This window comes from Panicum virgatum, chromosome 2K, assembly GCF_016808335.1.
Source record: "Panicum virgatum strain AP13 chromosome 2K, P.virgatum_v5, whole genome shotgun sequence".
NCBI classification, from domain to species: Eukaryota; Viridiplantae; Streptophyta; class Magnoliopsida; order Poales; family Poaceae; genus Panicum; species Panicum virgatum.
The window spans coordinates 36,611,329-36,623,872 of record NC_053137.1 but is presented as its reverse complement, the minus strand read 5'-3'; the positions used below and the strand labels follow the sequence as shown (position 1 = coordinate 36,623,872).

The 12,544-nt window shown below is 43.5% G+C and overlaps 1 long non-coding RNA gene across 1 annotated transcript; it reads right to left on the bottom strand.

Annotated features, from left to right (window-relative positions):
* Positions 1–8,465: 8,465 nt before the first annotated feature.
* Positions 8,466–8,928, bottom strand: LOC120696014. The gene is made up of 3 exons (XR_005683988.1): positions 8,763–8,928; positions 8,592–8,699; positions 8,466–8,517 (listed from the first exon to the last, which is right to left on the bottom strand). It is a non-coding gene; the product is annotated as an uncharacterized LOC120696014 (long non-coding RNA).
* Positions 8,929–12,544: the final 3,616 nt, after the last annotated feature.

The following is a 12,544-nucleotide window of genomic DNA, read 5'->3' as shown; positions in this document are numbered from 1 at the left end:
GAGGTGCAGGGGTGCGACTGCGGGCTTAAAAGAGGGGATGCCGGGGATCTCGGTGTGCGGGCCTGAGGGAGCTGGCTGGGCACGCGTGGGAGCGGGCCGAAGGGGGAGCTGGGCCTAGCATGGTTTGGGCCGCGCGGGGAGAGGGTGAGAGGGAGAAGGGCTGGGCCGGTTTGGGTCGTGTGCTGGGTTGGGTTTCTAGTTTTGGGTTGTGTTGCTTTGGGTCTTCTTTCCTTTTTCCTTTCTAGGTTCTAATTACTCTCAACACAAAACTATTTGAATTCAAATTCGAGTTTGAATTCAAGACACTAGCACTCAACCATATAAAAGAGATGCTCCAGCATGAATGCAACAACAAAGTTTAACCTATGATAAAATTTTAATTACTTGAGGAACAAAATTGGATTAAATGCAAACTAAGCAAATTAAATCCTATAAAAACAAATAAAGCCAATTAAATTTATTATTAAATACTGAAATTTTAATTAGGGTGTTACAGTGTGGTAGCGGTGGTTAAGCATTTGAAAGTACAACCACATGCCATAAATATGGTACGCGGTAAGCCTAGTAACTGATCGGCCCAGCAAATGGACATACCTTCCACTCTCTCTTAGAGATAGGAAGTTAAATTATGTTGCAACACAGCAGCTACAGAGATGTGGTGGTTCTCTGTAGTCGGGGAGAGTGGCCCTGATCCATGAACCGGAATGATAAGCAAACGGTTGCTTGGGAGTGACTTGTCAGTGCTCCAAGCGTGTGTGTTAGGTTTACCCTTGCAAGGTTGGAAATTCGATTTAGAATCGTCCGTTTTCTCGCGGAAATTGAGATTGCTTGATCCCTTTTCCACATAGAGTAAGAAGTGGAACAAAGATGATATTCAATATGGTTGGATGAAATTAATTCCTCTACCATGTTTGTATAGATAGGTGCTTACATAGAATGGTAAATAAAACTAGAATCTGAAAGTTAAAATCTGAAATTAAGGACCTACTCTTTGTTGCTTTTTAGCAAAAGAAACCCCAGAACCTTCACAAGCCTTGCATTTCTAGTTAAAGGGCATTATATATCCTTAGTCGGATTAGTCTTGCTGAGTATTAGCCTACTCAGTCTTGCTTGTAACTTTGATTTCAAGAATGACTTGTGAGGACCAAAACACTAGTTTAACTTGGCCTAGTGTTTTACCTTCTGACTGGTCTATGGAATGGGAATCATCTCCGACCAGCCATGACTTGGCTGATTGATGTCATGCTCGGGCTTATCATGGCATCTACCCTACGACATTTGTGTATAGTCATGTTTTACTTTTCCGCTGTAGAACTTTTCTTTTACACTTAGTTACTGTTAAACCTCTTTAAAGTTCCTTTGAATAAGTTTGTAAAAGCTAGAACTTCGGCTTTCTAGCTTCAAACTCTGATGTAAATTAAACCCCTTATCTATGTAATGTAAAAATGTTGTGGAATGTTGTATCTCTGACTCGCCTTCGTGCGGGACGTATACTTATGTTACGATCGGATATTCAGTGGTTACATCAAGATGTTACCCGACAGACCAATGATTATACCGATGAAGGTGCGTTTGAATGTTTAGCGCACACGAGCTGGTGTAATTCAAAGTGGTTCTGCCACAAGCACTCCTTATGAAAGCATGCTACAAAGAAATGCATGCCCAAGAGCAAAGAAATGAATGCTCCCCCTCAAATGGAAAACCCTTCCAATGCAACATGTCATGAAAAACTCCTCTTTTGATGACAATGCAACCATCAAGATTCACATGAGAGCACAAAAAGCATGTCATGAAGTGTACATTCTACAAAGCTTATCAAATATATCACAAAGCACTTACAAAGGCTAGAAGTGAAATAATACATAAGCAATTAGATCATAGGGAGCAAAAGCAGTCGTCAACATGAGAATATTATGATATGAACAAAAGGCGATGCAGGTATTCAAGTTTTAGGAAATTATAAAAGTATCACCACATGAGCAACCATCCAGCCAAGAACTACTCAAGCAAGAAGTAAACTAGGCCATGAGAGCTCATACAAGGAAGATACATTCTCAACAAGAGATCGTTGCAAACACCCATATAAACATCACAAGTCATGTCAAAGCTCATTGAAATCAAGTGTCTACTTCTTTCGGTAGACATCATGTAACAACTAAGCAAACAAAAAATATCATCATTAAGCACAAAAGACTTGATCAAAGCATTTACATCAAAGTTCATTCAATTTTTCTTTTTATGCAAGAAAATCAAGTCACACGTAGTGCCTTTGCGGCACAAAGAAGCCATGCTCCCCCTTGGGTGCATCATGGGCTAAACATTTGCAATGATACCTAGATCAAAGATCCAACTGCAAAGAATATGAATTCCAAGCAAAAGCTAAGCACGGGGCTAGCATTCATGCAAAAGCAATTCATAACCAAACAGCTATCCATGGGTGATAAGCATTTCTAGTTTTCATAAAACAGATTAACAAGTGATTCAAAAAAATATGATATGACAAAATCGTGACGAGCATAACCTACACAAGCTTCATGATCACTAACCTATGCACTAGTTCACAAATAGCTTAAGAAAATACTCAGGATATATAAGAGAAGCTCATCTAGTGCATAATGTACAAGGTGCAAAATGATACAAATGCAATGCATGGATATATCACAAGAAAGATCAAAAGCCAAATAAAAAGGCCAAGTAAATAAAAAGGCACACATGCAATTGCAAATGTAGAAGAGGCGGGGTTCAGCTCAAGTCAAGAAAGCTCATGAGGAGTTGGACTGATCCTCAGAGCAAATCTGAAAAGCATCATCTAAGGACCCAATTGAGTACCATGAGAAGGATACCAATTGAAGGACCAAAATAGATACCCATTAAGTGATCAAAAGTGGATATCAAATCCAACACAAGTCCTTAGCCCAAACTCCCCCTCAAATGAAGCCGAACTCCCCCTCAACCAAAGACATCTAGCAATGACAAAGATAGAAAAAGATTGGACACAAAAGCCAAAAGAAAAAAAAATCCAAAACCAATTACAAGGGAGGGAGAACTAGAAGAAAGGGCAAAAATGCAATTTGAAGATATAACAAGCCCAAAACAAAGTTAAAGCTCAACTCATGTTAGACAATGTCACGAAGATATCAATTTTGAGGGATTAAAGCATTGCAACATGATACCAATTAAATGAATAAAAGCATGGGCTTACAAACATGTCAACTAGTTACAAAAAGTCTATACAAACAGGCAAATCAAAAATGATACCAAATGAACATGACATTTGAACAAGTTGGAGCATATAGAGATCATGGCACAAAGTTCATGTGGATCACACACACTATCATCAAAAGCTAGCATGAAGAGATATACACCAGGATAACACATGCTAACAAGAAAAGTGGCTAGCCTACCATGGTATCTATAGAACATGATACAAAAGCAAAACATGCAAATGATATACAAGTGAGCACAAGAGTGTACAGGGATAAAACTCACAAAGCATAGTGTACAATGCCTCTTGGAGGCTATACAAACGGTGTGGAGAACCATCAAGTCTTGATCACCTCAAGCAAAAGATTAAGTCCCTTCAAGCTCATGTTCTCCACCTGCATTCCTATTCCTACACACAAGGAGACAAGCAAATTCGAGTCTTGGATCCCGAAGGATTCGCAAGCATGTACTTGGGAACCCAAGACTTGGACACACGGATAAAAGATGCACTCAACTTATCAAGTGGGTTAGCATGATGCAAATGCTGGTTCAAACGAGAAGCTTTCAAATCACTCTTGGAGGCACGCCGAGAATGAGCAACTCGAGCAGAAGAGCGAGCACAATCTCTAGCGAAAAGGCGATGACCTCCCAATGGGTTAAAAGAAGAACCATCAAAAGCACCAAAAGGATCGTGTCGTAGCAACAGGAAGAGCACTAGAAGCACGTCTACAAGCACGACCAAACCCACTAGAAAAGGAGTCAAAGAAGCAATCGATAAAGCAAGGTCTTGTTCTAGTCTTACTAGTCTTCATGCCATGAGAAAGGCTATGAACACCAGAAGACTTAGAAGACCGAGCATGCTGCATGTGTCTCGCACGGTGATAGCAAAAACTCTTTTGATGCCCATCCTTCTCACAATAAGAGCAGTGGTATAAAGGCCTATTTGGATGCACCGTCCGAGAGGACGAATTACCATTCTCAGTCAAGTGAGAAGTCCCTTGAGACTTAGAGCAAGAAGCATCAACATCCAACTCGGTGCCCAATTTTGAATCACACATGCCATGGTAAAAGTTACGTGGCTTCTTAAAAGCTTTGGCATGCACACATCGCTCGTGCTTGACACGGCAAAAGCAAAACTCAACAATATGCCCATCTTTCTTGCAAATGGTGCATTGGAACTTTGGTTTAGCAGTATGAGTTCCAAAAAAGTGAGAAGCACCCTTGCCACATGAATCACTTTGGGCAATACCAGAATAAGCAACAAGCTTCGGAATAGCTATGGAAGGGCTATCCAAAGCAATAGCACAAGTGCTAACATCCAAAGACTCACGCTGCAAGCAAGTATCGAACTCCAGTTGAGAAGAAGCAATCTTGGAAACACCAACATCGGAGTGACAAGAATCGTGAGAATCAAAAGACATAGCACATGTGTTTTGCAAGAGTGCAATTTCTTTCACGAGGTTGGCACTCATCTCATTGTGCTCAACCAACTTGGCGCTCATTTCATCGCGCATTCGTTTCAAAGCCAATACTTCATTTTCCAATTCAATGCATGATGTGCAAATTAGACCGCGAGAACAATCATCATCTTTCACATCAAGCAAGGTTTCATGATTATCGCAAGAGGTAAGGCAAACATTATCATCAAGGATAAAAGAGAACATGCTACAAGGCATAGATTTTATTTCACAAATTTTAGCCCTAGCATGCTCAAGTTCATCTACACATGTGGAGTGAGTCAACTTCAAATTATCAATTTCAGCTAGCAAAGACTCACAAGAGACACATGGCAAAGAAGCATTTGACTTCAACAAAACAATTTCATTTCTAGCCAAATCAAGATCATTGTGCAAGCCAACACAAGAATTGCAAGGCATAGAAGCATTAGATTTTAACATTTCATTTTCAACTTTTAGAGCATCATAATCAACGGAAGGCTCATTAAGCAAACTTTTAAACCATTCAAGTTGCTTGTCACCAAGAGAGATATCTCTTTTCAAATTCTCATTCTCAATAAGCAAAGCATCACAAGATTTTTCAAGTTTGACAATTTTCTTGTCACAAGCACAAACTCGAGACACAAGATGCAATATGCCATTGATGAGTTCATCTTTACTTACCTTGAGAAGCTCGGGTATGAGATCACCAGTCGGAAGCTCATCCTTCAACATGAGCTCGACACGAGCCATCACATCAAGATCATCCTCCGAGTCAAGCTTGACGTCGAGGTCGATGTCGTCGAGAGAGATAGCGTAGGCACGCTCCATGATCTTGGTCAGCTTGCGGTGCTTTTGCTTCAATGCCGCTCGATCGACCCGCTTGTTCCTCCACTTGTGGTCATCCTCGGTCGCATTTGCATTTTCATCAAAACCTGTGGAAAAAGACACACAAATAGAGGAACTTGGTGCCATTTGCTCAAAACACCAGTTAGCGTTAGTGAAAATGAGCTCAAGTTCCAAAAAAACCGAATCTGAAAGCAAAAGCATCTTCCCTGTTGTCACCCAATGGATCACAGATACCGATTAAGGCAAGAAGTGATCCCAACCGGCTCTGATACCAATTGAAGGACCGGACAGGCGACCAGAGTAGGGGGTGAATGGGAGCCATTAAAAAATTCTCCAAGAGAACAAGGCCTTTGTCCCGAATTCAATCCCAACGCACCCTCTTCTAACCGCCAAGGTAACACTAGCCAACATGTGACGAGTTCACCTAGAAACGGTTAGAAAAAGCTCGACGCAAAGCGGAAGCAAGTGAAAAGCAATTTACTCGAGCAAGGCGCAACGCAAAATGGAAGCTCGCAAAAATCGTTGGTAAAGAATGTTCACTCAAAACTCCGAGCAAAGAGCACAAACTAATTTGCTAGCAGCAAACATAGATTCAACATTCAACAGGTCACGTCCACAAGCTCATGTCCATTTGGTGAAAAAGCTAAACCATTTCTCAACTATCAGCCAAAGCAAGCAAGTAGATTCAAGACTATTAGATAAGCAAGATAAGTATATATATATATATATATATATGCTAATTGATTAATCCAAAAGCTAAGCCACACAAGGACTAACAGCAATTAGCAAGAGTATTAATTAATTAATGGACTAGCCTAAAAAAATGAGCAAGGACGAAACCTGGGCTGCCACGTACTGTGCTGGACCCGAGCTGCTCCTGCACAAGCACAAAAGAAGCATTCGTGTGCTGCTTTCGCTCGGCCTGTTGGCCTGCAGGCTGTGCCTGGCCAAGGCGTTTTTTTATTTTTATATTTTTCAAAATTGTTTTTTACATAAATATATTTTTGGTTTCATAATTTACAGATTTATACCCCTACCGCCCGGCTGCGGGGCGGCCGGCCCCCTGCCGCCCTCCTGCCGGGCGGTAGGGACCTTAATGTAAATAAAACTAGTTGAATACCCCGCGTGTTGCTATGGGATTTCAAAGCAAAAATTGTTAAAGTTGAGTGTGCTGAAAAGATGGAGTTATAAAGTTGCAGCAAATTTTAGCATTAGAGATATATAGCATTGTTGTATATAAGAAATGCTGAATACTGAACTTGATGTATATATAAGAAGTTCTAGTTGCTGAAACTGATAAAAGAGTAACCACAATAGTTATGATAAGGATGATTTAATTTAATTATAGGATAGTAACACACGATTGCATTCAACTGAAAAAAACAGCGCATGAAAGCTAGATGGTGCGAGAATGACCTTTGAATACATGTGCAAGGAGGAAGTTCGGCACTTTTGGCAGGTCCAAAATCGGGCAGCTCTTGCCGTGGCGGAGGACCCGACAAAGATGACCCGGCAGCAGGCAAAGCTACTGGCACCGACAAAGAAAAGGGAAGATGCGAAATTAGTATAGATGGTAACGAAACGGTCGAAGGAAATGAAGCAGACGGGTAAGGAATACGAACCTCAAGAAGGCTGGGGTGGGGCCGAAGCAGCGACGGTCGCTCCCAAGAAGAGAGCGGCAGGGATACCAGGAACGGTGGATGCGACGGCGTGACCTCGAGCATCCAAGCGCCAGACTTCGCGAACCGGCGACCAAAACCTAGATCCAGTGCGTAGAAACGGGGGTGTGAGATGCAGCGTCGCATAGGAAGAACGGAAAGGAGCAATGGAGGTGGGTCGGCTAACCTGGGAAACATCGCGGGCGAGCCAGCGTATTGATGGGAAGACAAATGGAGAGGGTTGCTGACAGGGAAAATTTCAGGGATTAAGAAGCACAATAAAACAACCACATAAATGAATCATGATTTCGCATGAGCAAACTCTTGGTCTGCTGGTTGTTTTTGCGGCAGTGGGATATGAAGATGCATTGCCTTGTGTGAGTGGGTGAGATGGTGCATGTCCTACCAGGGTTTGGCTATTAATATTTCATCCTTTGGCTGTTGGCTCATCACGGACGTACAGAAAAACACATAGGATGAAAATCTGACGGTTTAAATTTAAGTGATGACATGGCTTCATGTGGTTGCAGGAAAATCAGAGTTAATGATGTTTAGTGGGTTCCATTTAGGATATATAGATTTATTTTTAATTGCATTTTCGCCCCTGGGTGGAGCCTGCCGCCCGACAGCCGGGCGGCAGGTACCCGCCACCCGGCAGGGGGGCGGCAGGCCCCTCCCGCAGGTTAAACCTTGACCGTCTGTGTGGTAGTGCGGCATTAGATGTGGTTTTAAATATTTTGGATAGAAATAAAAACCGTTAGTAAAGTAGATGAATATGAAAAGTATAACTTAGCAATTCATACACATACGCAACTGAGAACGAAATAGGTGATGCATAAGAACGAAATAAGTATAACATGATGACATGTTCATAACAAAAATACACAAACAACTAGAAGCACCTCCTAACCACCCCGGCCATGTCGACCTCTTTTACGCTGTGCGTCAACATGGTCTGGAGGCCCTACGTTTGTACCTGGACGTCCGATGGCCACAGGTGTCTGGAAGGTAGGATCGGCCTGCTGGTTAGGTGTAGAAAATAACCGACTCCAGTCTTCGAAGTTCGCCTCCAAGGTATCTTGTATGGCCCCTATGCAGTAGCAATTAAGATATCTTAATCATCGTCTTATAAGTCATCTATTTGGGTACATATTCATCATACGTATCTGTTGGTGGTGGATACGAATAAGGACCCATATCAGGAAGCTGGTGGTGCGATCTTGTAAACCGTTCAAATTATTTAAAATATTCATAGAAATAAGAAGAACATGATAAATTCGGGTTACGTATTAGGTATTTACCTTGCGTTCCTTCTGCTGTCGCCATAGGGTAATACGAAGAAGGTCCCGCATCATATAAGTGTTGTGATCCTATATGTAAATGCAAAAGGAATTAGACTTCATACCAAAATTAATTGAAATTAAGATATGGACTATATGTTTACCGAAATGTCGTGGTGGTGCCTGTGTTGGTTGAAATGACATCCCTGCAGCTAGTGCCATGGTACTAAACTGGGTCCCTCCGTGAGGTTGATAAGGTGGGTGTCCATCACCTATATGGACTGAGAACTAATTGTTGTTATCAAAGTAGGAAGTCAGTAAGTATCCTCACGTACCTAGATAATGCTGCTGAGACCAATAAGGTGCTGGGGAAGGCTGCTGCTGTGTGGGACCACAAGGAAATGAGGTCGAGGCTTGAGATGAACCGTAGGAGTCCTCGTACGATGTCCGGCTACGAAAGGCTTCAAGCATGGAATGGGCTCTTTGTGAAACTTGGGTCTAGGCCGACTGTTGCTCATTCGCCCTGGCATCTACGTCCATCAACCTGCACATTTCAAACTGCATGCAAGAAAAATAAAGACATTAACCCTCTAATCCAAAGTATTTGAAAAGCGATGATAACTTTGACTCACCGCCCCAGCTAATGCCTCATCCCTATGTCATGTATAGCCATCCTGTGGGTCGCAACATGCAGTTTGTGGATGCATGTCAGCATATAGCAAGCGGCAACGAGTCTTAGGCTAGTACCAACTTAGGTACGCCCTGTACGAAGCTTTATAGCCAACTGGGAGTAGGGCTCCCACACAACGTCTTCTGGTGTTAACCGATCAAACTCAGCTACAAACTCAGGATAGGACCGCCGAGACTGTACGTGGGCCCAACTCTTCTGCATGAAATTAATAATATATACCAATAAGAAATACAAAGAGGGTCAAACAAAGCAACAGAATTGCCAACAGAATAGTATGAGTAGCAGTCATTTCCGTACCTGATGAGCGTACCAGAGAGTCCCCATAGTGGGCCTATCATCCTCGGTGTCACCGTACATATCCGGCTCATACGGTGAGTGGTCGATAGTCGGACGACCAATTGCTATCCTCTCGTACGACCAAAGCTGTAGCAGAATCGGACATCCTGTAAGAATTGCATTGTGCTTATTTTGCACCGATGCCTTGCAGAGGCCACGGTACGTGGCTGCAAGTACCGCTGAACCCCAACTGTATTGAGGCATTTCCTCCACAGCTACCTCTGTGATCTCCTGTGCGTAAGGCACAAGCACCCTATCCACATAGGATCCGTGTGAGTTGTTGAACATTATGTATCCAAACAACCACAACAGGTATGCCTCAAGGGATCGAGTGATGATATCCTCATCAGCATCATGTGCCAAATTGTTGAACTGCATAGAAAAGATGAACATTTATGAGTACAAGATCAATTATAAAATAAAACCATAACTGCACTAGTCAAAAGCATATCTCTAACATTACTCATAACAAAACGAGGTATGTACCTGGAATTGCAGAATCCATGACTTGGCAGGCCCTGTTGCTTTTGGGTGCTCCTCTACATCAATCGCGAGGTCAATATTTGCAAAACGCTCTTCTAGATCGTCCAACCATGTAGACAGGACAACGCGAGGCCCTACGGCATCCCCACTGATAGGAAGACCCAGCAGCATCGCAACGTCCTGTAGGGTCGGTGCTATCTCCCCACAAGGGAGGTGGAAGGTGTGTGTCTCAGGCCTCCATCTATCAACCAGAGCCGTCAGTAGGGACCTGTCCAGCTTTGCCAAACCACTCTTAGAAAGACGGCCTATAGTAAGAAGACCAGCCTCACTCAACCTGAAAAGTAGAATGATCAAAGGTAAGTACATTATGTAGGAAACGTATACGAAATAAACGTATTCTCAGAAAAATAATCCGACGACATATCACCTGGGCACCCATCGTGGGTCAACAGGAATCAATTCCGCTAGTGGACGTGGACGCAGCACGTTAAGTTTCACGTGCTAAACCACTACAAGGAAGGACCGGTGCGACGAGTCTATGACTCAGTCAAGTGGAGCTGGCGTATCTTCGGCCATACCTAACACAAAAAATATAAGTTTTCTGCATTTTCTACAATTTATCTGAAATTTTCATAAACTTTTCTAGAATTTTCTAGCATTTCCTACAATTTTTGTACAATAAAATTTTCTAACATTTTCTACATTTTCTGAGCATTTTTTAAAATTTTTCTCGCATTAAACAACTAATCAATAATAAAAAATGGTTGGTAAACCTAAATGGTTTTTCTAAAAACTAATCCTAATTCTACATAAATTATAATAAAAACAGTACCTAAATCGCTAAAATATCATTACTACTGCATACACTAATTATAAAATTAAACATACAAAAAATTAGAATAAGAAAGTTGAGAAATATTTATTACCTACGGTTCGGATCCAAAATCCGCAGGGCTTCGCTGCTGCAACTCCCTCCCTCACCCCTCCTCTCTCCCTCCCCCTCTCTGGATGTCGTGGGAAGCAAATGAGGGGGGAGGGGGGAGCTCAGCCTTTTATATAGAGGGGGGGCCTGCCGCCCCCCTGCCGGGTGGCGGGTAGGCCTACCGTCCCGCCACCGGGCGGCAGGCTCCCCTCAGGGATCAAAATGCAATTAAAAATAAATTTTATTTACATTAAGGTCCCAACCGCCCGGCAGGAGGGCTGCAGGGGGCCGGCCGCCCCGCAGCCGGGCGGTAGGGGTATAAATCTGTAAATTATGAAATCAAAAATATATTTCTGTAAAAAACATTTTAAAAAAATATAAAAATAAAAAAAAAACGCCCTGGCCAAGCACCGGCAGCTGGGCTGGCTGCACGTGTGGGCCGCGCTTGGGCTGCCTACCCTGCTTGGATGAGCTGCGCCTCGCACTGGCCCGCTTGGCCTGCTGGCCACGCACGCTCGTGCGTTGGAGCGAGCGTTGCTTGCGTGCGCTAGCGCCGCCGCCTCGACTCCGCAAGCGCCGCGCGCTTGGGGAGCTCCGCCGCCGCTTGTCGTTTCTCTGCGCACCATCGCGCACTGGCACCAGCTGCTGGGCCGAGCTCGCATGTGCGCTGCCTGGCTCGCGCACCGGCACCCCGATCTGCTGTGCGCTCGCTGCTCCGTGAGGATTCATGTGCGCAGGAACAGACAGGAAGAAAAGGAGGAACTAAAAATGCGAAAGTTCGAATCCAAATTACTCCATCAAATCTCCATGAATCCGAGCGAAACTTCAACCGTAGATCCACAACAACTAGTCCTAACAGATCCAACAAAAATCTCACAAAAAGCTCAAGTATCCATCGCATACTTTGGATTCGACCGAAACCCTATCAAGAACACGGTTTTGGGGAAGACTTCAAAATCCAAGCCGATTCACAAGGGATTTGAGAGGGGATTGAAGCAATAATGTTCACAAGGATACTAGCAACAAATTCCCTCAAGAAGTCCGGCTCAAATCGCGCCCAAAAGTGAAGAACGAAAATTCATCCGAAAATGGCTCCGAAAATGCGCAGAAAAAGAAAAATGCCAAGAACAAGAAGATCAACTCAAAAATCACTCGGATCTTGACGCCCGGAGGGCACAAGGAGGTTTGGGCCTCCTTTCCCAATAAAATCTCGAACAAACTTTAATCTGAAAATAACAAGAATTAAAGGAGAAAATGAACAAAGTTTCAAGAGCTAACCTCTCCACTAGCCATGGCTATCTATATATAGTCCTATCGAAAGACTAAAATATGCCTACGCTGTTTATTATAATAACCGCCCACACAGGGGCAAATTCATCCATCTTTTTACTGGAGCCCTGGACAGACACGTCGCCTTCACGACTTCGCTTCGCCTCGACGCAAGCTTCGCGATGACGCCACGTGCCCTCCACCTGGACCATGACCGCGCCAAGTCTGTCCCCGGTTTTGAGGCCCAAACAGGTCAAACCTGTCTTCCCCGGTTTTGAGGCCAAACCGGTCAAACCCTCTTGCACGCCACCACACGACGTGACTAACTTCCCAGTTTTGAGGTCAAACTGGTCAAACCACCGATGTCGACGTGTGTCTGACCTCCCGCCGAGCCTTGACGCCTTCGAGTCGTTCGC